The sequence below is a fragment of the Alligator sinensis genome, unplaced genomic scaffold (assembly GCF_000455745.1).
Source record: "Alligator sinensis unplaced genomic scaffold, ASM45574v1 scaffold1071_1, whole genome shotgun sequence".
NCBI lineage: Eukaryota > Metazoa > Chordata > Crocodylia > Alligatoridae > Alligator > Alligator sinensis.
The window spans coordinates 32,148-59,491 of record NW_005842802.1 but is presented as its reverse complement, the minus strand read 5'-3'; the positions used below and the strand labels follow the sequence as shown (position 1 = coordinate 59,491).

Genomic DNA, 27,344 nt, shown 5'->3' with positions numbered 1-27,344 from the left:
TGTTGTGAAACAAATTGGCTTCAGTCTGTGTGTAGCTCTTGTCCATGTGACTTTCCAGGTAACTATTTTTGTGTTCCTTCCCATGACCCCAGTCCCTGAACTTCAGAACCTTGGTTTGACCTTGGCTTGCTTTCTGACCTCCACTCCTGGTAACACCCTGGCTCAGCACATGAGCCCTGGTTTGGTCTTAGCTCATCTCACACCTGCTTCTGGTAATCCCCTGGCTTGGCATGAGGATCCTGGTTTGACCATGGCTTGCTCCCTGACCTCTACTCCTGGTAACCCTTCTGATTTGGTGTATGAACCCTGGTTTGACCTTAGTGCCCAGATGCACTGGCTGCACCAGAGGTGCATGCAGGACTGGACTCTCCTCCTGCAGTGGCTGGTGGCAGCGGCAGAGGAGAAGGGGGAAAATGCCCTGGCCTGGCAGCAGGAGGACCTGGCCCAAGAGGAGAGGTGGCAGCAGGATGATACTGCCGAGGAGGATGAGTTCTGAGCTGAGCTCCTGGCCCTGGAGTGGGAGCACCTCCAGATCCTGCAGGACCAAAATAATATCCTGGGCCAGGTCATGGAGGCAACGGATAATGACCGCAGAACCCTGGACACCACTTGGGGCCTGGTGGTCTCATGCATGCTTGCCACTGCCCAGCCCCTGTCCTTAACCCTGCAGGCCCCCTGGCAGCTGCCTGCTGCCCAGCAGTAGGCCCCCACCAGGGCCTGGGAGGAGGTTCTCTGCCTCCTCCAACCCACAAAAGCCCCTGACCCAGGCTCTGCCCTGGGTCTACCACTGCCCACCTGGGCCAAGACCTGCCACTCACCCTGGCTTCATGTAGGAGTCCACATGATTTGGAAAAAGCTGCCTGGAGTGGAGCCAGGACTTAATGTCAGCCCTGCTGGGCCTGGGCTCTGCCAGCCAGAGAGGGAGTCACCTACTTTGGAGGAGCACCAAGTGCCATTGTCCCTGGGTGAGCCCTTTGCCCACACCCACAGGGGAACAGCCCAGGGCTTGGGTGCTGGGTGCCTGCCCCTGGGCCCTGCCCCTTTGGTGCTCCCCCACCATGACCCCCACTCTGGTACACAAAAACATTGATTCTACTGAAACTGGGAAGAAGTTTTGTTATTGTTTGTGAGTAGGGACCGTGGTGGAGGGGCTCTGTTTGTTGGAGAGGGAGGGGGAAGGGGGCTCTGTTGGTTGAGAGGGGAAAGAGGGTCCTGTGTGTTGAGCAGGGAGGAGGGAATGGGCTCTGTGTTTTTGTGTGTGTGTGGTGGGGGGTGGGGGAAGGGATGTGTACTATGAGGGGAATAAAGATTTCTTCCTTGGATCTATGCCTGGTATGAGAGTGGTGCTGAGGGTGGACAGGGAACGGGGGTGGGGGGTGGGGGCGGTGAGCTGTGAAAGGAGAGGCAGATGGGCCAGAGGGTGAGATGCTCCCAAAGTGGTCTGCCAAACATCCCACACCCAGTGACCTAGACCCCGCTGGTGGGTACACGGGTCTCCTGAGGAAGGACCCACCACTGCTGCTGCAGCTGGTGCTCCCACAGCAAGGCCACCTCTGCCTACTGCACTTCCTCTGCCCAGGCCTCATGGAATAACTGTCCCTGGGTCTCACAGATATTATGCAGCACACAGGCTACAACAATGATCCAGGGGAGGTTCTTCTTGGTGACTTTGAGGTGGGCAGTGAGGGAGCATCAGCAGATCTTGAGATCTCAAAGTGTTTTCCATTGGATCACAATCACAAACCGGTGTCTTTTCAGGGACACAGTGGGTACATCTACACATGCTCTTTAATGTGCAGTAGCCTTTTTTACTGTGCATTAAAGCTTCACATCAAAAACCATTAATACACAGTAAAAATAGGATACTGCACATTAAGTATCACTAAAAAGCATGAGCTTTTGCTATTGTGCCTAGAGCAACTTAATGTGCATTTATTTAGTACCTCACATTAGAAGTACTAAATTTAATGCGCAGTAGCAAAAGTGCATTAATGAATGTGTAGACTGCCCAGTGAGTCCTGCAATACTACAAGACTAGCCCTTCAATCTTAGATTAGTTCTCAAATCTCCTGTTTTCACCTTTTTTCTCTAGTCTATTAAAAAAAAAGTAACTTATGTGTTTCATTTTTTTACACTGCAGCACTTTTTATAAGTTTCTAATACAGAGTAAAAGATTGCTTACATTTTCTCTTGTCATCCTTTATGTTTCCAAAGCATTACATCTTTGGTGACTTTGAACTGTTCTGTTCTTCCACTCAGATCAGTTTCTCAGTTTATTTTACTCCTGATTTGTGTGCTGTTCAGAAATCACTATAAGTCAACAGACAGAGGTCTGTTTCATTCAGTGACTGGGTTCTACCTGGCCAGAATTGTGTAACATGAGCTTCAGCACAGTAAAACACATTCCAAACACAAGCTTCTTGTGTCTTTAAATGATGAGAGACTGAGATTCTTAATGGTATGATTTCCTACAACCATCCTTTTCATCACTAAATCAACTTTTGAGATGGATAACCTCAATGTTATTTATATTGATCACTTGAAGGCCTGAAAGTTAAACCAGGTAAGGAACATGCAACAATATGCATCTAATTAGATCTAGATTAAATGAAAGGATTTGCCCTTGATGTGAAGAAGGCGAATGGCATACTGGGCTGCATTGGTAGGTGTGTTGCCAAAAGGTCAAGGGAAGTGATTATTTCCCTCTATACAGCATTGGTAAGGCTACATCTGGAGTACTGTGTTCAGTTTTGGGGCTGTCACTACAGAAAAGATGTGGACAAACTGGAGAGAGTCCAGCAGAGGGCAATAAAAATGGTTCGGGGGCTAGGGCACATGTTTTCTTACTAGGAAGGTAGTATAACACTAGAATCAGTTACCCAGCGAGTTGGTGGAGTCTCCATCCTTGGAGGTTTTCAAAACCTGGTTAGACAAAGCTTTTTCTGGGATGATCTAGTTGGGGATGGTCTTGCTTTGAGCAGGGGTTGGACTAGATGACCTCCTGAGGTCCCTTCCAGCCCTAATTTCATATGATTCTATGATTAGGATAAACTCATGTCAGTTGAATGGGGAATTGAAATGAGGGTAATGAACAGTTCTCCTCCTCCATGTGAAGATAAGGAAGGACTGAGACTCCTACATAGTAGCCATATGGTGACACCTCTTATCATCAGTTCTGTAGGAGCATTTAATAGCCCAGGCACCTTAGGGATACAGAATAAATTATGCTGATGTTCACTCCGGTTTGTTGATATAGCTGAAACCATACTAGAAGTGCTTTGCTGATGTATCTGTTATATGCCAAAAGTGATACCTGTAGAACTGTATACTCTCAGTACTCCTAAAGTACTTCTCCAAATCATTCTAATACATTTCTATATTCCCCGTAAAATTAAGCTTTAAAGCCAGTCAAGGAAATCTAACACTTGCAAGCAGTAATTTCAAAGTAAAAGGTGTGAACCAGGGTTAATTGTTCCTGAAAGATCTTGTATAAAACTACTCTGAGTTCCACCAAATATTTCATGTGTGGGGAGAGAGCAGAATGCTTAGAGCTCACTAGGCCTTCAGAATGAAAAGGAAGACAGCTGATAAAAACAACACCATGAAATTGTCAGATCTGTGAAAGAGGAAGAATATGTATTTCTCAATCACATTCTTAAGTGAACTAAAGATTTGCAGCAACTCTTTTTCTCTCCAAACAAAAAACAAAAGGCCATAAGAATGTAAGCCACAAATTAACAGAGATCTGAATGGTCATTGAGCCTATCAGTGGGTGTGTCTACTTGTGCATTTTGTATGGGAGCAGTTTACTCGTAAGTAAACAACTCGCAAGTGAATGCTCCTAGGCAGGCATCTAAACATGCAGGGAAGGGAGAAGATTTGCTACTAATGGCAGAAAACTCCTCCTGCTTCCTGGGGCCCTGTAATGGACCCCAACCACCACCAGGGGGAGGTCTGGGCTCCCCCTGGGTGCTAGCTCAGGGGCTGGAAGAAAGCACTGGGCCAGAAGACAGCTGTCTCCTGACTGGGGGTGCAACTTTGCACCCTGGCCTCAGGGTGCTGTTTGCTGCCAGAGTGGAGACAATATCCCCCTGCCCTAGCAGCAGGGAGCTCCTGGCCCTGGCTCCCCAGTTGAGGGCAGCGGACTTGGAAAGAGCTGCAGGTGACGCGTAGGTTCCAGCCTCCTGCCTTGATCCATTGATGGGGCAGCAAGTAGCTAGCTTGCTACTCACTGCCCCACTGGCAGAGGCTGGGACGTACCCCACCCCTGCAGCTCCTTCCAAGTCCTGAGCCTTGATCACCCAACTGGGGCATAGGGCTGGGACCTGCCTCCAATTAGGACAGTTCCCAGCCCCTACTTCATGGGGGCTGGAGAGCCTGTTTCCCACTCAGCTCCAAGATTGTGGAGCTGAGTGGGAAACAGGCTCCCCAGCCCACACCAGCAGGGATCTCCCAGTGCCAGCTCCCTGCTGCCAAGGTGGGGGTACATTATCTCTGCCCAGGTTCCAGTGGTGGAGCTGGCACTGGCAGCAGGCAGCTCCGAGAGTCAGGAAGCAATCTCCCACCCCCTGGTGGCCAACTGACTGGGAGTATATTTGCTCCCAGTCAGGAATCTACATGAGTGCAACTGCACAGTAAGTAATCACAAGTAAATTTGCTATTTTCGTTTGAAGGTAGCAAATTAACTCAGGATTAGCAAGGTTTACCGTGCAATAAGTGTGCATGTGTAGATGCACAAGCTCACTGGCCGCATCTACATGAGACTCCCACTGTGCAGTTGTTACTGCACAATCATTTAGTACTTGCATAACCAAGTACTAAATGACTGCAATAACCAGTGTTACTCTGCAGTAGTTTCCCAGAAGAGTTTCCTAGTGATGCTTACTGTGTAGTAGCTCATTACTATTCAGTAGTGTTGCATCACAGCTTGTGCCCAGAAACACTACTGTACAGTAGTAATGAGTAATAGATGTGGCCACTGTTAGACCCCAATTCCACTCAGTGCCCAATGACTAGGGAGATGACTATACAATTGTTCATGGATCCTGTTACTCATTAGCCAGAGCAAGCAGGGAGCAAACACCAGCACACATTGCTCACAACAGCTTTATTCAGAATGAAGACAGCTTTGGGTGAGCTCCCTCACAGACACACAGCCTATAAACACAGGGAGAGGCCTTGAACAATAGTTTTTTATACATTTTATACACTTTGGTTTATGATCATTACCATTTATTCCACCATCACTCCTTCTTTGTTCCACGCGTATCTCCTCCCATTTCAAGCTCCATCTCTGTTTACGGTTTGCTTCATTAGCATGGAATTGCCTATGCATTTTACTCATTTACATGCCTTTTTACTATGAGTGCATGTCCAAGGCCATGAACTTACTTCTTTGGTCAATGGGCAGACTTTGACCAGAACTTGGAAGCTTCTTCACCAATCACCATTCACCCTTTTGCATATGATCTAGGATTCTGTTGTCAATTACATGTTATCTTTCACATTCCAATCTGTTTTTCTGTCCCGGTTGTACCATCTCTACATTCCTTAGGCCCCTGTATCTTATCTTGTTCCTTACTATAGCTGATTCACATCACACAGACTTACTTGCTGCTTTTACCAGAAAATGGTTGACACAATTAAGATGGTTACTTAGCATATGCACTCATAAACAAAATCTGCTTTACCTTCTAACAATAGCCAGTGGTTTACATCCTGATTCTTTTATATAACGATTATATATTTTACAACACTACTATATGTTTAAAACCTACTTGCCTAAGCATCTCACAATTACTTTTAATATATCATTCTGCCTTGTGGTCAGCAGCTTTTGCTGGGCCACAGATTAAAGCCTTTATTCAGCTGCAAATCCAGTGCTCCCCAGCATCCAAATATAGTCACCCTAACAGCCACTATATAGTAAACAATGCTACTTCACAGTAAAGCATCTCATGTACATATACCTAGTAAGATGTGTATTTGCAACAGAATTGCTTCTCGGTGAGAGGTGTATTCTGTAACATCTTATATAGTGTTCTGTCCAATGTGTAATGGGGTAGTGGTCAAACTAACTTTTTAGGAAATGAGAGAATGCTAGTGAACACATAAATAAGCATATGTCTCTAATATAAGAAAATAACCAATATGACTTGAAGCACTAGATACAGGCACATTATGTCAAACATTAAAAAGGTTCCTTATGATTCTCATAACACCAACAACCCCCTGGTCCTGCTTGTGCCCCTTACTCCTCCCCACACCCCTCAGGGGCCAGTGCTGCAGAGGAGCACTGCACATTAGGGGAAACATGTGGACAGCACCACTGTGAAGCCCCTGAACCAGGGACAGTCCTGCTCCTGGCTCCTCTGCAGTGCCGGCCCCTACAGCCTGGCCCGGTCCATCCCCATCAGTGCGGCACCCCAGGAGCTGTGAGCCATGCAGCTGCTCAGCAGTGCCTTTGGCCACCACTCAGGGCAGCTGTTTCCCCCACTTCTGGAGCTGCAGCTGCCACAGGAGTGGCATGACGCCACATGCGTCCCACCGCCAGGCAGGCAGGGGGTGTGGCGCAGCCCAGTGGTGCCACTCCCAGGGCAGCCGCAGCTGGGCACAAAGTACAGCATGCAGTGGGAGCTCCATCTCCACTGGGCTGCGATCTCTCCCCACCCCTCTCCACTCCTCCTCCAGCCACCCAGAGCCTACAGCCCCACATTTGGGGAGGTCTAGGCCTCCTTAGCACTGGCCTTCCACCACCTATGATTGATTGCTACACACTGAGCATAACAATTCAGCCAGCTTTCTAACCACCTTACAGTCCATTCATCCAAACCATACTTCCTCAGCTTGCTTGCAAGAATGCTGTGGGAGACCATATTAAAAGACTTACTAAAGTCAAGGTATATTATGTCCATTCCTTTCCCCACATTCACAGAGCCACTTATCTCATCACAGAAGGCAATCAGGTTGGTCAGGCTGACTTGCCCTTGGTGAATCCATGCTGACTGTTCCTGATCACCTTCTTCTGCACCAAGTGCTTAGAAATAGATTATTTGAGGAGCTGGTCCATGGTTTTTTCCAGGGACTGAGGCGAGGCTGACTGGCCTATAGTTCCCTGGAGTGTTATTCTTCCCTTTCTTAAAGACAGGTACTATATTTGCCCTTTTCCAATTGTCTGGGACCTGCCCCAATCACCATGAGTTTTAAAAAGATACTGGCCAGTGGCTCTGCACTCACATAGCCAACTCCCTCAGCAATCTCCGAAGCATTGCATCTAGTCCCATGGGCTTGTACACATCCAGCTTTTCTAAATAGTCCCTAACTTGTTATTTTACCACTGGGGGCTTCTCATGTCCTCCTCAAACTGTTCTGCCCAATGCAGTAGTCAGGGAGCTGACCTTGCCTGTGAAAACTGAGGTAAAAAAAGGCATTGAGCACTTCAGCTTTCTCCTCATCATCTGTCATTAGGTTGTCTCCCTTGTTCAGTAAGCGACCCACACGGTCCCTAATCTTCCTCTATTTTCTAACATACTTGTAGAAACCCTTCTTTTTACCCTTCATGTTCCTTGCTACCTATAACTCCAGTTGTACTTTGGCCTTCCTGACTTCATCCCTGCATGTCTGAGCAATATTCTTATACTCCTTTCATGTTGTTTGTCCAAGCTTCCAGTTCTTGTAAGCTTCCTTTTTCTGTTTAAGCTTACCAAAGAATTCTCTGCTAAGCCAAGCTGGTCACTTGCCACATTTGCTATTCTTCCTGCACACTGGGATGATTTATTCCTTTGCCCTCCATAAGGTTTCTCTAAAATACAACCATCTCCACTGGACTCCCCTTCCTCTCCCCCTGACACTGACCTCCCAGTGGATCCTGCCTATTCATTCCCTGTTAGTGAGTCATAGATCAAGAAAAGCATAACCCTTAGTTGGTCTCTCCAACACTTGCACGAGGAAGTTGTCCCCAACACTCTCCAAAAACTTCCTGGATTGCCTGTGCACTGCTGTATTGCCCTCCCAGTAGGTGCAAGAGTGATTGAAGGCCCCCATGAAAACCAGGACCTGTGATCAGGAAACTTCCGCAAGTTGTATGAAGAAAGCCTTATCTACCTCATGGGCCAGGTGGTCCATAGCACACACCCAGCACAACATTACCCTTGTTGCTCTCCCCTCTAACCTTAACCCAGGGACTTTCAACAGATCTATCTCCTGTTTCATACTGGAGCTCTGAGCAATCATATGGCTCTTTTACAAATAGTGCAACTCCTCCTCCTCTTCTTCCTTGTCTGTTCTTTCTGAACAGTTTGTACCCATCCCATCCATGACAGTGATCCAGTTATGCGAGCTATCCCACCAAGTCGTTGTTATTCCAATCACGTCATAGTTCCATGACTGTGAAAGGACTTCTAATTCTTCTTGCTTTTTTCCCAGGCTCTGTGCATCTGTGTACAGACATCTGAGATGACTAGCCAATTTCCCTACTTTCTCAGGAAGAATGAGGCCTCCTCTGTTGCCCCTTTCTGTTTCTGCTTTCTTCAGGTCCCTTGCTTCACCACTTACTTCAGGGCTTTGTTCTCCATCCCCTTGCATACACAGCAGGGTTGTTAAACTCATCTGGCCCCACAGGTGGATCCATGGGCCAAATGAATAGCATGCGGCCAACCACATGGGCCAGACCAGCATCAGGCAATGGATGATGGGGGTCAGTGGGACAGCTGTGGCTCATGGGCTGTACCCATCATGCAGAGATATAGTTGGATTGACATTATACCTTTGGTGGTCCAGGAAATATACAAGGATTTTTGTGGGTTATACTTTTATTGGATAGACCATAAGTTTGGGAAAGATTTAGGGAGACAAGCTTTCAGGTACAAGGCACTCTTACCCAGGTGTCAGGAAAAACACAGTTAAAGGATTTGTCCAGGAGGGGCCAACTAAACTAGCTTTAACTAGAAGCCATGAAATGCAATTGAGTAAAGACCAGGAAAGAATCGTAACAGTCAGAACTATTCAATTGTGCACTAGGCACATACCAGGACTAATGGAGGTCCATTCATTTATATCTTTAGCTTACATGACACTCAAATAGTATTAAAGTTATTGAAAATCAAAGGCAGCACTAGTGGCCCAAAACAATGACAGTACATAAAATAAAAACCATATCCCACCCTGTAAGGGTGTGTTGGGACACTTCACTATCCCAATTAGTAATGAGGAGTAGGACCAACAAAATAGACAAACTATGCTTGAGTGCTTGATGTACCCAAAGAATATAGTTTAAATCAAGCCAAATACATCTTATGTCTCCATTTTGTCTTTCGTTTGGAACAGGACACATTTCATAGAACTTCTAATAACATCTTTCTAGACGTTGTTATCTTTTAACCAAATCTAGATGTTTCAAAATGTAGAGCTTAGACAGGTAATTATTATGTATTTTTTAGGTATTTGGGTTTTTACTTTGATAAAGATTTGCTCTTTTCTTCCATTTTACAGTGTTATTTTTTGTCTTTTCTTTCTCATAACTCTTATCAGCTAAAAAAATGTAAGTGAAACTTTCAAAAGAAAGTTATTTTTGCCTATTCTAAAGATTGGCTAAGGCCTCTTTTCAAAAGGCTATTTCAGAAGGCTGTGCCTTTGGGAAATACACTTCTATTATTGTGTAACTGACCCTTTTAAAAATTCATGGTTTATTCTAAAATATTTTATATATGAAATAGAAGTTAGAGATCATATTGCCTCAAATTTAAAAAAAAAAAACCCAAAACACTATCAACCTTTTTTTCCCCCTGTCAGTTCCTAAGGGGGGGTTTAAAAATATCTGCTAAATCTTAACAGCTTAGCGTTAGGAAATTAGGGCAAAGTTGGAAAACTGGCTTTTTATTTTAAACAGTTTTATTTTTTAAAAGTCCCAAGAAAGGTAGAGTTGCAAAGAACTAACAGATCAAAATATACTTTCTCTTCTTCTCAAAACAATATTACTTTTGCTATAAAATAATGGAAAACAAAATAATATGCAAACCATACAAAATCTATTTTCATATGCCTTTGAGCTCACATAGTCTTTAATTAAAGGGCGGGGGGGGGGGCACTCTAGCAAAAGATAAAGGCAATAGAACTTGAATGCATAACATGTCTGCCAGTACATCTTATATGTGGAAAGACAAAATGTTATAAAATACAAAATAAGAATGATTTGTTTTTATTATTTATAACAATTTCAAATCATTTTGCAGAATAAAGAAAGACAAATGTATCTCAGCCAAACAGGACAATATGCAAGCTCTAAAACTAAGAACAAAATGCATTATATGCCACATCTAATAGCGTGTATTTTCCATCCAGTAAGTACTGTGTGATTCTGAAGACTACAAGACATAGATAATACAGATCATGCAAAATGAGGCGTTTGACAAAGTAAAAAATGCCTCAAATGCATACGTTTTCTTAACCATGTTTTAAATGGATGGTGTGTCTGAATTATTTCTAGACATATAACCATATTTGTTTGTTTGGGGTTTTTTTGTTAAGGAATCTCTTTAAAATTCTGTCAAAACCCACAACAGCTTCCTTTTTTCATGCTGCATGCTCCAGTTTCATTTATTAAGAGACAGGTCAGTGGGTGTGTATAACAAGGTGGCCTGTCCCCTTAAGAATATGCAACCATCCCTATTAGGTGCCTTCAGCTGTAGGGCCTTCTGCCAATGAGGGATTGTCCCACTGGCACTTAAAACAGCATAGGAGAGAGCAAAAGGCTTGCAAGCTTGAGGGAGCAGCTTGCAAAAAGGAAAAGCCAGTTTGCTGTGCTGAAAGGGTCTCTTCTAATTTCCAGAGAGGATGGAGGAATTTTGTTCGTGTTGTTAGAGACTGAAGTTAGTTTGTTGGAAATTGAACTGCCTGAGGAACTAATAGCAGAGCTAACTGGCCTGCCAAAGGCACCCGGATAAAGTACCTGATTATAGCTCCCTCTAGTTCTCCATTTCACTTCCAATTTCTCTGAGTTGTTAATTTTTAAAAATATAAAAAGCAAACTCTCCCCCCATAGTGGAATTATTTTATTCTGGCATTTTTAAATGAAACACTAATTATAGATAGCCCTACAAGTTCACAACATAATGATTTTTAGGACAATTCCATATGCCATGTAAAGAAAAATATATGTGACTTTCTAAGAGTTCAAGGGAAATGTGCCACAGATATGGGGGTCTCAACAACAGTAGTGGGACCTGGGGGCAGCAGGGAGAGGGGGTCTCTTCTTATCACAGAGCTGTTTTTAAAAAACTGCTGAATAAATTTCACCTCCTTAAAAATTAAAAATCCATTTTTACATTGTCACTATAATTTTGTAGGTGAAAATCATGCTAATGTTCATTCTAATCCAGTCCCAATACATTTACATACTGGAATAAAAAGTTAGAAACCTATCTTCCATGTAGTACATGACTTCAGGAACTGGAATCTGCCAGATAGTCACTTAACAAATTACTGTTCCAGAAAGCCACTTTACCTAATTCTTTTGACAAGCTTAGGTTATTTGAACTAGGCAATAAGCCAACTTGCATGTTAGCATGAGATGAATAAAACAGCACAATACTGTTAATGTTGTTATATCAATTAAGGGTGTGAAATACAGTACTTTGTGACAATGAAATTTACAAAGCGATTGGATTTTATCAGAGACCATGATCCTCAGAGAAATTGGCCTTCATGAATATGGAAGAAAGATGTTACAGGAAAGGAATCTGCATACCATTTTTACTAAGGCTGATATTATTTTTAAAAGATCACTGTTGGACAAGAGAGAAAACTGTTGGATGAGAAAGGAAGGGTTTTGTGCCTTCCCATCAGCCCCTGACCCCTCTTCACCAAGTAATATCAGCTTTGAATAGCCAGTTCTCTGTTTCTCCATTGTCTTTTTCAGGCTGCTTTTTATAAATGAAATCGCATTCCTGAAATTAATCAATCCCAAGTACACCTTCTTCAGACCCCTCTTTAGAGAGGTCTTACATCACAAGAAAGATACGTGTATTCTCTGCATTTATACAGTATTTAGGAAACCACAGGTATCTAGGACATCTGGGATATCTAGGTTATATATCATTAGATAACCTTCTGTATGTCTATAATTTGGGCAATTAGAAGTGTACATGACAAAGTTTTTATGTGTGGATCTCTGACTATTCTCCTTTCTGACCAACTCAAGTGGTCTTATGACATGCCTATACAAGTGCCTGGGGGTGGCGGGAATGGGACATTTTAGTTAGAACAGTTCCCAGAGCTTTAGTCTAATTAAAAAGCTCCAGCATCATAATTATTAACCCCTGAACATTTAAAAATGCATGTGGGGTGATTTAACTAAAGCTCATTTGATGAGCTAATTTGATGAGCTTTAGTTAAAGCACCCCAGCAGCCATTTTTAAATCTGCAGGGGCTTGTACATGTGGCACTGTGGCAATGCTGAGTCTGTTCTGTTTCTAATTAGAACACAGAACAGACTCAATTAATCAAGTAATTAGAATGCATCAGAGTACATGTATTGGTACCCCTAAAGCAGGTTTTTGTGGGTACAGTATCAATTCTGGATAACCTCTGTAAATTAAGAATGCAGGCTTGGCCCAGATAAGTTTCTAAGTAGTCAGATACTCATTTAAATCTGATTGAAATCTCCTAATTTCGTGTGTCTACAAAATATGACTTGAAGTGTCACACCAGACTTGGATGGAACTAAGAAATGAAAATGTCTTTAAAAACAAGAAAACAAATGAACAAAAAGTTTTCTGAAAATATCTCAGCCTCTAAAAAGAACAAATTCTATAAATGGTCAAAAAGGCAACTAGCTGGGCAAACTGAGTTATCTGCTATCTTTTTCAAACTGACTCACAAATGCTGTATATGAAGATTCTCCTGGACAATTAATGTATGTTAGTATTGTGAAAAGGAAGACAGTCATGCTCAATATTTCCTGATGGAACATAAGGGATTGAGGGATGTACCATATTTCTTGCATATGACATGAACCTTTTTTTTCCCAAAAGCCAGCTGTTGGAAATTGGGGTGCATATTATATGTGAGAAATGTAGTAAGAGCAATGGAGTAACTGCTGCTTACTGGACAAAAACAGAAGTAACATCTGCACAAGATCTACAGAGAGCAGAACAGTGAGTAGGCTTGACTCCCTAGCTGCTGCTCTTCAGTTACTACAAAGGAAGATCTTTTTTCTTCATTCTATCTTTCAAAAACAAGGTGCCTGTCTTATTGCAGGGCATATGGTCAATGAAAAAAAAGATGATATATTTATTTATTATATTATTATTTATCTTGTTACTCCATCCTGCAAACTATAAGAAGTGCAGATGCAGCAGTTCTGGAGTCCAATCCAGCACAGACACATTTGGAAAGGGAGATCACAGCCAGTAGATGCGAGGGTCCTTTCACATCTTGACACAGTAGAATTTAAGGACAGATAGGGGAAATACCAGAAAAGGGTTGGTCATTGCTCCTTGTATTGCAGAAACATAGCAGTTGCTATAGAAAAGCTTTGCTGCTAGGTGAAAAAGATTCCTTTTCTACCTAGTAGCATGATTTGCTACCTTTATGGGATACGAGTCATAGTATTTAGCCTGGCATCAACATATATATGTTATAAAAATAAAATGAAGGGACTTAAGATGAGGTAGTCCTGTATGTTGACCAGCTGAAGTTTGGATGGTTATTTTGAAGCCCTTATTCTCTCTTTTTAACCACATTCACCACAGATGTGTAGCCTTACCCTTTTCCTGAAAGCAGGCGTGGGATCTATCCATCTTTATTTAATCTCTTTTAGAAAATCTGAGAGTACCCCACTCCCTGCAGTTCCAATGGGTATACTTCCAGTGTCATACATTTACACACATTTCTTGAAGACTGATGTAGCCCAGTACTGTTAAAGCTGCTGCAATATGTATGGTAGCTAGTAGATGGTATCCTAATTATTATTATTATTTGAGTTAACACATTTCTTGCTCAGCTATTTTATACTTTATGTCTTCTTTTGTAGTGGCGTTTAGCAACAAAACTCTCTCTTTCTAGAATATCTACCTAGGGCTTTCTTTAAAAATATATCACTGCAATGAGAGGAGATTTATATCTGTCTACTGTGCTAATTTCATTTTCACTGAGCAGAAAACTAAAGCTGATGGTCCTTCAGTAACATCCACATCCATTTTTTGATAGAGTGCAATGGAAGGACATCAGGGTACAGCTGGCTGGGGATCTGCCTCACATGCTGTGCTTCTCTTTCTCTTTACAACTGGTTGTTCAGGCATGAAGCAAGAATGCTTCCAAAGAGCACATTCACACATTGATGGAACATAAACTTTATCACATTGTTTAGTAGTATGAACATCCAGGCTGTGAGTCAACCTGAGGGCACCTTGGCTAGCTTTTACTTTTTTTTCCCCTTTTGCAAGGACAAATTGTGTTATTGAACATTGCACAGAGCTCAGGAATAAGCCAGTAGCCATACCTGACAGATGCCTCATCTCACTTAGAAGGAAAAATGCATGCATTTTTTCTCTTTGTCATACAGTTCTGTGTGAAATGTAGAGGAATTTCGATATAACTTGCTAATGTCTCATTTTACATTAATTAAAAGCTAATAGGAATTTTGAACTCTACTTAATGCATAAAATTAGAAGGCAGACATGAGACAGATGGTAGCAGTAGAAACTCTGTCCCTTCCATCCTTCAATCCATCAAAGTGGTCCAGTGCTAGATGGGGAAGAACACACTGATCAACAAAAGAATAGATCATTCTTCACACCTACTCAGTGCATGTCCATTTCATTGAGATTTGACACCAGAAATATTGAGAAAAATACTAATATGGTGTATTAATTTACAATTGTTTATTTACCCTATTTTCCTAAAAATATTATATGCTGTTATCATGGGCATAACAAGGATTTTGAAAAGGGGAGTGCAGATTATCACAGAACTTTGGCTTCCACAATCACAGTCCGCTCTTTGGTGAGAGAGGCAGTGGTCTGCTGAAAAGAGACAGCCTCCACCTCACTGCACTGGGGAGAAAGCTCTTCTCTGCCAGAATGGCTGACATGCTCAACTGGGCTTTAAACTAAGCCTGCCAGGGGATGGGGGGGACTACCACCACAGCAAGTCCACTGGACAACTTTTGTAAATCCAGCAGGCTAAGGCACTCAAGGGAACCCACCCCTACCCCAGCCCCAGAACAATGTGTAGGGAGGGGAAGATTAGGGCCTCCAATAGGACACTTATGTCCTTGTATACCAATGCCAGGAGCTTCCGGAATAAACAGGAGGAACTGGTCCTCCTGCTAAACAAGAATGACTATGATCTCATAGGGATAACAGCAATGATTGGCAAGTCAGTCAGCAATGCAGACATCCTTGACTTCAGGAAAGCTGACTTTGACAAGCTCAGGAGGCTTGTTGGCAAGGCCCTAAGGGACCACAACCTGAAGGGGAGGGGAGTTCAGGATGAGTGGTTGCTCCTCAAGGGGGTGATCTTGAAAGGACAAGCAATGTCTATCCCATCTTGGAGGAAAGGTAGCAAAAGGGCACAGAAGCCCCCTTGGCTCTTCAGGGAACTTGTGGACCTCCTGCATCTAAACAGAAAGACTTATAATGGATGGAAGACTAGAACCACCTCAAAGGAAGAGTATTCTGCACTGGTCCGGACCTGTAGGGAACGAACCAGGAAAGCCAAGGCTGCGACTGAACTCCAACTGGCTACACGTATCAAGGACAATAAAAAGTCCTTTTTTAGATATGTGGGAAGCTTGAGGAAAAGCAAGGGTAACATCGGACCCCTGCTAAACCAAATGGGAGAACTGACAACTGACATGCAGGAAAAAGCCAACCTGCTTAATGGATATTTTGTGTCAGTTTTTCACCAGCCCCAAAGGACAGCCCTGCTCAATATGGTATGGGACAACCAAGGTGAGGGAGAATTATTGCCCTACATCAATGCAGACCATGTGAAGGAACACCTTGAGAGGCTGGACACCTTCAAGTCAGCTGTCCCAGGCAGTTTACACCCCAGAGTACTTAAGGAGCTGCTAGGCATCATAGCTCGGCCATGGTCACGGATCTTCAAGAACTCATGGTGCTCAGGTGAAGTGCTCAAAGACTGGAAGAAGGCCAATGTGGTGCCTATCTTCAAGAAAAGGAGGAAAGTAGATCCGGGGAACTACAGGCCTATCAGCCTGACCTCTATCCCTGGGAAGATCTTGGAAAAAATTATCAAAGAGACCGTTCTTGACCATTCTTGGCTGATGGCAACATCCTGAGGGATAGCCAGCATGGGTTTGTTGTGGGTAGGTCTTGTCTCACCAATCTCATTTCCTTCTATGACCAGGTGATATATCACCTGGACAAGGGAGAAGAGATTGGCATCATATATCTTGACTTTAGAAAAGTCTTTGATCTGGTGTCCCATGATCTCCTCATGGAAAAATTGGCCAACTGCAGTGTTGGCTATATCACAGTCCTATGGCTGGGGAATTGGCTCTGAGGTCAGACCCAGAGAGTGGTAATAGATGGAAGTAAATCATTGTGGTGCACCGTGACCAGTGGGGTCCCATCCTTGGGCCTATACTCTTTAATATCTTTATTAATGATGTAGAAATTAGTATCAGAAGTGGACTGGCCAAGTTCATCAATGACACCAAGCTTTGGGGTAAAACTTCCATACCTAAGGATAGGCTGGTGATCTAGGCCAACCTAGACAGGCTCAGAAAATGGGCAGAGGAAAACCTGATAGCATTCAACACCGAAAAATGCAAGGTACTCCACCTTAAGGGAAAAAAACCCACAGCACGCTTTTTGGCTTAGCAGTGCTATGCTTGCTAGCACCATGGCCGAAAGGGACTTGGGGGTCATGACTAACCACAAAATGAACATGAGCCACCAATTCAATGCCACAGCTGGTAAAACGAGCAAAACTCTGGCTTGCATCTATAGATGCTTCTCAAGCAAATCCCAGAATATCATCCTCCCATTGTACTCAGCCTGGGTGAGGCTGAAGCTGGAGTACTGCATCCAATTCTGGGCTCCACAATTTAAAAAGGATGTTGTAAAGCTTGAGAGTGTCCAGAGGAAAGCCACATGCATGATCAGAGGGCAGGAGAACAGGGTCTATGATGAGAGGCTGGGAGCCATGGGACTCTTCAGCCTGGAAAAGCATAGGCTCAGGGGGTACCTGGTGGCTGCCTATTAGTTTATAAGGGTGTACATCAGGATCTGGGTGAATGCCTGTTCACCAGAGCACCCCAAAGTCAAGAGGTCACAAACTCCTCCAAGACTGTTTCCAGCTGGACATAAGGAAAAACTTCTTTACTGTCTGAGCCTGGAATAGAATGCCTCTAGAGGTGGTGCAAGCATTTACTCTGGACTCCTTTAAGAAACATTTGGATGTTTATTTTGCTGGGATCCTTTGACTCCAGCTGACTTCCTGACCCTGGGGCAGGGAGCTGGACACGATGATCTTCTGAGGTCCCTTCCAGCCCTAATGTCTATGAAATTTATGAAATCTATGATGTGGTACATCATCCCGTATAATATAACACATTTTTCTCCAGTTAAAAATAAATTAAATGCTTTACTGATATGCTAGAGGCCAAAGCTATATTATTCTATTTAAAATGGAAGCAAAAGCAAATATAACTTGATTGGAATGGCAGTATAAGAGTGGAGCTGTAGCTGTGGAATGTGTATTCATTTGCTATTAAGTACGAAAACACAACAAACTAGGCAAAAAATGATCAAAAGATGGTGTTTCATTAGTCCTGTAGTAATTAGAGTGAAATGTACATCTCATTTAGATTCATAAAATAAAGTCAGGCCTCCCTCATCATTTTGGCAGTGCATCCAGTGCTTCAGTGAAAGTTATTTCCATACCTTAGTTAATGTTTTTAGCTACAGTTAAGAACAATATGTAATGCTGTTAATAGCTGCATTAAAAGGATCAGTTAAGAGACAGCAGAATTGAAGAAGAAAGGATAGCTTGATTAGTGGAACATCAAGACTATTAAAAGGAGGGAGAGGGATATTAACACCTGCAGAATGAAGTGTTTAGAATTTATAATGAGCTAGAAAGTCAATTAAGTGCCTCACTGCTATCTGAATAGAAATGCTGCTGCCACTGTCGTTTTAAACTTCGGGTAGCCCAGGAATCAAACAAGAATGCAACTGCATGAGTGTACCCCCTTGGATCTGCCCCTTACTGCATTTCACACATACCACATATTCCCACATAAAAAAACCTTGTTTGGGGATGGAAGAATGAAGAATAAAAAGGGGGTGGGGTTGTTTTTTTTACAGCAGTATGGCTGCAAGGAGGAGGGAAAGAACCTTAACTTCAGCTTACTCTCACGACCTTTTCCCTGTTCACAGCTGAAATGAATTGTTTGCCTGAGTGAGATGAATATTAGACCCTGTTTATGCTCTAATTCATCCCTGAAAGGGTTAACATTGTAACTACTGCTGAAGACTGGATTAAGCCCCTGCCTCCATGTGGGGATTGGAGAAAGAGAAGTAAAAGAAGCAGCAGCCATTTTACAGCCCTGCTTTTATTCTGGGAGGAAATTGGCTTCCTTATTTAAGATGCACACCTCAATATTGGAGGACTAAGTTCTGGGGAAAAGGTGCATGTGGTACATAAGTAATTATAGCAATTTACACTTGTCTACAAAAAATATGCAATGAAATTATGCATTCTACATTGTCCTAATTTTGCCTTTTTCTGCAAATAAAATTGAAATGTAAGAACAGCAATGACTTGTTATGGAGAAGCCAAATTGCTTTTTCTACATTAGATTAATATTACAATTGGAGAGATCAATTTTTGTCTTATGTCTTCAAGAATAAGCAAGAACATATATAATTGTTTAAACTGTTCTATTCATTTTAGGGTGAACTTCAGAAGGCTAATAAAAGGCCAACACATCAATTAAGCATCATCTCCTCCTTTAACTCTTTTTGGTGAGTGTTAGTTACCCAAGTACATTTGACAATTTGGGCATGCACGTCTGAAGAGACATATTGATTCAACAATACATAAGCTGCTTAGGAAACAGGTGGTTATTGATTCTCTGAAGAAGATACTTGTCTTCTGAACAGTCTATCCTGGTAGCATTTCAAGTGAATATTCAAAGGACTTTAGTGGTTCCCAGCTAAATGAGTAGTGTTGTATATATGCACTCTTCACAGACTTGGGATGTGTTCATATTTCATCACTGGTTTACTTTCTGCTAGGTAGTAGCACCTATGGGTGACTGATGCCACCTTACTCAGGGGGAAAAAGTGTCCCCGCATGACCTGGATGGGTCCCCCCCCAGCCAGTCTCACTCATCAGCTTCCAGAAGAGGCCATGGCGCTTCCAGGAGTGGCTGAGGTGCTCCCACTCCCTGGCCAGTGCTTATGGGGGGGGAGGCACCGGCACTCCCGCCGGTTCCCCCTGCCCATCACCTAAGCAGGGAGTGTGGCCTGTCAGGGGGTGCATCAGCACTCTCAGGGGGTGCACATGCACCCCCATGCACCCTGTAAGAATTACCACTGGTAGCACCTAAAGTATAGAATGAGAGCTGTCATTTTAATGAAGATGTATTAGTCCTTAAAGTCTTCTGTGAGTTTATATTGCAGATTACATACAATGCAGAGAATTGTAAGTAATGCTTCAATGCAATTTTCCACAGGAGGCCATGAGTAGATATGGTTGCTATTTGAAAAACAAGAGCTACTTAGAGCCCCACTGGTAACATCAAAGCATTCGTACAAATCCACCACAGGCTACATGATTGAAAACTGTCCCTAGGATAACTTTTTAGAAGGATAGATATAGAAAATCAGAGAATCATTAGACAAAAACTTTCTTTATTCAATTGGAGGAGAATGTTAAAAAGGTTAGGGAAGTCAGAGAGAATTCTAGAGTACACAACAACATGGCCTTATTTTCCATCCCTTTTTATGCATTTGTATAATAGATCTCTTTGACCATTTTCTTTACCCACTGACATCTGGAAGGAAATCAAGTATTCATAACCTTTCACTACTTCAGAATCATTGTCTACAAACTATATATATAGGCTTGGGACTTTTAGATTGATCACAACTTCTTAAACAAAGGATTTACTACTTGCTTATGCCAGATCCTTTTGCAGGGCTCTGGCAGTTAAAAGCAGCCTTCCTGTGAGTTTAAGTGTCAGTTACTTGCTGAGGCATAACAGGACAACTCCATACCCTGCACATGGCAGTGCTAGCTGCTGCACTGGCAGCAATGGTGATGTAGCCAGCCTCCATTTGTGGCAATTACTATTTTTGTGCCCTGCCCTCCCCCTCCCCCCCCCCCCAAAAAGAGGGGGAGGCTGCTGCTGACGTTATTCTTTCCCCTCCAACTTAATTAAACTATTGGTTATTTGTACTTTAAGGGCGCATCCAGATGAACCCAGCAGTGTGGTATGTGGTGCTGCAAACCGGTCCATAGCACCACATACCACACAGTCCAGTGTTCTCCTTGCTACAAAGGTGCACTGGATATCTAGGGGTCAAAAAAAAAAAAACCTGTGGGGGGCAAAAAACCAAACAAATGAGCAGCACAAACTCAGGCAGCATGTGCTGCTGAAAAGTGGAACAAGGCCACCCAGAGCTAGGTTTTGCTGCCAGCCAGGCTCTGCCCGGCAGGTTCACCACAGCTGTAGCTGCAGGAGGTCCCAGGACCCTAAGTAAGGCTGCTGGGGCCAGCAATATGCTGCCCCCCATCTCCCCTACTGCCCCAGGGTAACTTGCCATATACCAGAGCACATGTAGCACAGGCATTCCCCAGGGACAAGTAGCGGTGGTGCAAGGTGCACTGCTGCTACTTGTCCCCAGGGAACGAAACATCCACACTTGTCTGGATGCACCCTAAGGGCTTTTCAGGCTTTGCTGTTAGGCTGATTATGGCACCTTACTATGGATCCAGAGGTTTGAGTACAGGCCTCATTTTTTAACTTGTCTCAGATGCATGCCCTGACTCATTCACAATAGGGTATCTTGGCATTCAGGCTGGCAAGGCAAAACAATGTAATGCAACTACATTATTCTCTTGTGTACAGCTAGTTACAGAAGCTAGTGTGTCTTAAACATCCTAGCCCAATGGGCCTCCAGGTTTGCGTGGATTACTGTCTTTTTTTAATGGCCTGTTCACACTTCTAAAACATCTAAAACAATTAAAAACAAGTTTAAATTCTGATCTCAAGTGAAGTCACACAACAAAACATTGTGCAGGGGACCTTTAGAGATGGTCAGGAGTGTGGCAAATAAGTTTGTTACAAATCACTGTTGCAACAACTATGAATAATGCCATGGATCCCCTTTCAGTTACACAAACAGGAGAAGACACCTAAAACAGTTGCTATAAAGCAATTGACATGCATTAACTCCTCACAGCTCATTTACTTTTACCATGGTATAAATGTACATCTGTCCTTTTAAGGAAATAGAAGATTTCGTTTAGTAAGGTCTTCAAGCTTTTGCCTCTATCTAGAAGGGATGTATGAACAACAGTATTGTGACTATTGATGACCTCGTACAGCATATTGTATAGTAACATAAATTTGAATGATGTACATTATGAAAGACATGCTTGGTGTCATGAATAATATTTCCTTAAATGCTTGTTTTTATCTTTCAAGGAAAGTGTGTCTTGCTTTGATCAATTATATGGTAATGATATTGATCTAGAAACGATGCAACCATAAAGCTTTTAGCATTTTTCTTGGTAAAAACAAACAAACAAACAAACAAACAAAAACAAACCCCCAAAATATGCTGTGATATCCTGAGTAGATACCCGGATTTTTTAATTCAACTGATGAAGCTATTTATGCATTTATGAATCGAATTATGGACTACAAGTCATTGTGCCAGTATCACATAATTATGAATAATAGCAGTTCTCCCTCAGTTTTCCTGTGTACAAATTGTACTATACTAAGAAATACAGGTAATTAGTTATGCTACTAATTAAAAAAAAATATATTAAATACATTAATGTATCCTGCAGGAGGGTAGGCACTGAGCATCCAAGCTGGGGCAGGCAGGTGGATGCCCCTGGAAACTTCAGGAGCAGGTGGGGTAAGGCTAACTCTCTCCCTGTTGCAGATAGAGGACATTAGAAATTCCAGAACAGGGAGTGGGGTGTTACCAGCATCATGGGGTGTCTCCTGGAAGCCCCTGGTAAGTTCAAGGTCATGGGGGTGGGTTGGCCAGTGCAGCCCTGATCAGTCTGGAGCAGGGGCTGCACCCAGCTGTAGTGAGACAGAGAGATCAATGTTCTGGGACCCATACCTACCATTCTTTCCATCCATCTATTCATCCACTTGCAGCTAGACCCTCACTATGGAGAGATGATGGATCTCATCACCAGCTGGGGCAAAGAGGAGACCAAGTATCAGCTCCACAAAGGGCACTGTAAGAGGGATACATTCAACCACGTTGTGCAAAAGATGCAAGTGCAGGGCCAAAGCAGAGATCGGGTACAGTGCCAGGCCAAAGCAAAATGGATAAAGATCCAGTACAAGTACATGCATGATGCCAACAGAAAGTCTGGGGCCAGGAGGCAAAGCATGCCTTCTACAAGGAGATGCCCTGCTTCCTTGCTATGGATGGGGCCATTGCCACCCCACATATGTACAGCGCCACCAGGGGGAAGGAGGAGTCACTGTCAGGGACACTACTGGAGGAGGAGGTGCAGGAAGGCCCTAAGATAATGGATCAACTTAGTGCTCAGGAGCAGGTCCCAGGGGGCCACACAGATAACAGTGGCCCCTGAGGAATCCACCCCATTAGTGCTGGTCTCCAGATCATCACAGGATCTGGGAGTGGAGTTGCAGCTGGACCTGAGATTCCGTGACATATTCTTGGGCATTGTCAAGAGCACGAAGTATACAGTGGAAGAGCAGAGGGAAAGTTACAGTGCAACAGAAATTGAGACAGGATTTCAAACCCAAACCCATGCCCTCTACCTCACAGAAGCCCTCCCCTGGTCCTCACCCCATGGACCATGACCAAACACAGGGACCTCAGACACTGTTCCTGGAACAGCTGCTACCAGTCTTGCACTACCACTCTTTTGACACCTCCTCACTGCCCCGCTTCCAAATGTTCAGAGTGCTCCCAATCCCCTCTGCCTCAACTACTGGTGCAGTGACCTCTGCTGCAGTATGACCCAAAGCACTCACACCCAGTCTTCCCCACAATTCTGGTGAAGACCCAGGCACCAATCAAGGACACTGAGTTACCCAGGATAGTATGGCTCTACCCCAGTCCACATGGCTGTAGCAGGGACCCAGGCACTGGGAGAAAAGGGAAGCATATGGGGGTAGGGGGGAAAAGAGGCATGGACAGGCTCTACCTACAGCCAGAGGGATGAGCAGGTAGCAGAACAATGATGCTCCATTAGTGTAGTATTGCAATGACTATAATTGCTTTGATTGCTTATATTGTTATTTTTCTTTTTATATAATGAAATAGTTAACCATTAAAATAAAGTTAGTCTTGCTTTAATCTACTTTTCATAATAATTTGATCAGTCATTATTGGTGTTCTGGAATTAACCATCTATTTTAAATTTCTTATTTCTTAGCATATTGGACACATTGGTCTCATGATTTTAGACATATTTGACCGATTGTTTAATGACTTTAGAACTTAAATTTAGTATAAGAAAAAGGCTTGTGTAAGGGTTTGTGGTATGTCTGGTGTATGTGGAAAGACGTAATGAAAGAGTGAATAACGCATGCATGTGACAACATGAAGGAAGACAGTCCTCTTGCAGCAGGCGAAAACAGCCTTCTGTGGTTTAATGGTTAAAGGCTGTAGCGACATCGAATCAGCAGTTAAGGATTACTAAATACTGGATCATGCTTCACTCTGATGTCTGAAGACTGCAAGCAACAGCCCCCCTTAAGATTGCAGACCACAAAGCCAGAAGATCATGTCCTGGTGGCAGGCTGGGATTGGTAGGATAAGGAGGATGACCTTTGCATCTGACTCAGCAGAATCCATAGGCTTGTATGGACAGCTATTACTATAAAGAATGAACATACAGACAAGGCTTTGGGTCTTTTCCACCTGCAAGAAGGAGTTTTGGGTGCATCCAACAAGACCTGACTCCATCACTCTCGTCAGTCTGTCCAGCCACCAGACTGACCAGAGCAACTTCAGAACTTGGTAACACCTTAACCTTTGCAGGACTGTCTAGCTATCTGTGTGTGCGTGCTTGTTTCTTTTAAACGAATGAATGAATGAATGAGTATGTATGGGAAATAAGTGAAGCAAATAACCTTACTGTTCTATATTCTTTTCATGTTGCATGTTTTATGTTCCACTAAATGTGGCATTGTGCCTTATCCCCTGATAAGATTCCGGCTTGTTTTTAATTCACACTGTACGCTCTATGTGCACAACACTAGCTCAGAGTCTTCTGTGCAAGCCTGTTTTCAGAAGGCAGGCACTGGACCCTACCCACTGGCCACTCGTGCTCCCCCAACCCCTGGGAAACCAATGAACTGTACAGGCCATCCCAGCAGTCACAGCCCTCTTCCAGGCTGTAATGGCCGAGAACCCCAGAAGGGGGAGCATGCCATGCAGGGATATAGGGGCATGGTAGGACAATGTATTGGCCCACCCTGACCACTTAAAGTGCAGGGCCCCAGGCCACCAATTGCTCAAGAGGTTTCTGCCTTTCATCAGTGAGCAAACCAGGCATGTCTTCCTCTCCTCTCTCTCCCTTCCTGGGCTGCAATCAAGGTGCCAGCCCCTCTCCTCACCCTCCAGCCCATCTCCCATTCTTAGTTTCATAGTTTCATAGTTTTAGGGTCGGAAGGGACCTAATAGATCTTCTAGCCCGACCCCCCGCCAGGGCAGGAGAACAACAAAAGAACCCTAAACAAAAAACGGGACTCAAATGAGTCCAGCCAGGTAGGTATCCAGCCTCTTCTTAAAGATCCCCAGGGTAGGGGCCAGCACCACCTCCCTTGGAAGTTGGTTCCAGCTCCTAGCCGCCCTAACTGTGAAGTAGTTTTTTTGGATGTCCAATCTGTACCTCCTCTCCATCAACTTGTGCCCATTACTCCTTGAGTAATGGGCACATTATGTACTGTGGGTACATAAAGCTGCTTCATTATTAACACTTCCCTATTGCCCTCTCTCTTAGGGCCATGCTCAGCTACTGGGAGAGGCTGAGCCTCTTCCCAGAGTGGTGACATTGAAACAGCCCTCCCACCACCTCCTTACACTCATGGAAAGGCACTAAAAGAGTTCACTGAATTCTGCAAGCAGAGAGAAGAAAGGAGGTACAAGTGCCAGTGCTCTGCACCCTACCTGGGTGGGCAGCATCATGGGACTGGGTGACAGAGAGGTCAGGGACAGGTGATAACATGCAGCTATCTATGAGAACAACTGAAGTTTCAGTACAGCAGAAACAATAAAAAAATATCCCCTTACCAAACAACCCCTTTTCCTCCAACTCTCCCTCCCTCCCAGTCCAACAAAGTCACATATGTGGTGGCAGGGGAGCCATTTGAATCATAGGTTAGGGTTGGAAGGAACCTCGGGAGATTTCATAGACATTAGGGCTGGAAGGGACCTCAGGAGATCATCAAGTCCAGCCCCCTGCCCCAGGGGCAGGAAGTCAGCTAGGGGCAAAGGATCCCAGTAAGATAGGTGTCTAAATGTTTCTTAAAAGAGTTCAGAGTAGGTGCTTGCACCACCTCTGGGGGAGTCCATTCCAGGCCTTGGACACTAAATAAGTTTTTCTTTATGTCCAGCCTAAAACACTCTTGGAGGAGTTTGTGACTGTTTGACCTTGTCATCCCTTGGGGCACTCTGGTGAACAGGCATTCCCCCAGACCCTGATGTACACCCCTCATATACTTATACGCAGCCACAAAGTCACCCCTGAGCATGCATTTTTTCAGGCTGAAGAGTCCCATGGCTCTCAGCCTTTCATCATAATGCCTGTTGCCTTGCCCTCTGATCACAAATGTGGCTCTCCTCTGGACTCTCTCAAGCTTTTCCATATCCTTTTTTAAATTGTGAAGCCAGGAATTGGATGCAGAACTCCAGCTGCAGCCTCACCAAGGCTGAGTACAGCAGGAGGATGACATCCTGAGATTTGCTTGAGAAGCATCTGTGGATGCAAGCCAAAGTTTTGCTCACTTCACCAACTACGACCTTGCATTTGTGGCTCATATTTGTCTTGTGGTCAGTTATGACCCCCAAGTCCCTTTCAGCTATGGTGCTAGTGAGTGTAGCACTGCTAAGCCTATAAGCGTGATGTGGGTTTTTGCAGCTCCAACACCCCCGGCCCAAAGCTGGGCCATTCTCAACTAGATAATTACCTCAGCCTATCTAGAGAGACTTGTAAGTGACACTCCAGCCCCTTCCCCTCATCCATCTTATCCTATCCTCAGGAAAAATCCATGGGTGCCAGGTGACTCCAAGTCTCATGGCATAGCAGTCACTGTACTGACCCCTCAAGCATCCCCACTGCCCCCCTCCTACAATCACAGCCCCATCCCAGTCCCAGAAAGCATTCCCATCCCACTGCAGAACCTGAACGTGAAGTGACCCCCAGCCCCAACCTCTTCCAGTCTATTCAAAACAGAATGATACTGGAAAGCCAAAGGTGGTACATAGTGACACGGGATGGGGTCCTTAAGGCTGGCCGTGTTCTCCTAAGGCCCCTTGACCGTGCCAATTTGGGCCCGATGAGCACCCTCAGTTCTCGCCCACCACATCTTTGATGATAAATATGAAATTAGGGAGGCTGCCTTTAAGTCCTTTTGGACACAGTTTGATGGCCTTACTGAACCCTGTGGCTTCCCAGACCCCTTGTGGGTCTTGCTTCACAATGGGCGTTTCGGGGTCACCCTAGCCTTATGGGCTGTGTGTGGCTCCAGCTGCCTCTTTACCATGCCCCAAGCCTCGCAGATAGTACCAGCGTTGTTTTGCCTTGGCCTCGTAATTCAGCCCCTTGTCCTCATTGGGCTCTCTGCAGCCCTGTCCCTATGCCCTCTCTGGTGGCAGGGTCTCCGTGCCCCAAATGCCGTGCCCTCTCCAGTGCCGGGGCCTGTACCCCAAAATGCTGCACCCTCTGGCACCGGGGTCCCCACACTACAGTGGGCCCCCAATGAGGCCTCCTCCTTCCCCAAATAGCCTTGCCCAAACCACCAGTGTTATAAAACTACAAACAAAACATAAGCCCCTGGGCTATAACTTAACATAGCTACCAAAGGTGTGCCCTGCCCCTTTACCATTACCCGGAGCAGAGGTTAGTCAGGCCTCTTTCAC

General features: G+C 44.2%; 1 long non-coding RNA gene across 1 annotated transcript; it reads left to right on the top strand.

The window, feature by feature from the left end:
* On the top strand, positions 1 to 23,337 carry LOC102384813. The gene is made up of 4 exons (XR_325104.3): positions 1 to 58; positions 18,922 to 18,992; positions 22,152 to 22,226; positions 22,376 to 23,337. It is a non-coding gene; the product is annotated as an uncharacterized LOC102384813 (long non-coding RNA).
* Positions 23,338 to 27,344: the final 4,007 nt, after the last annotated feature.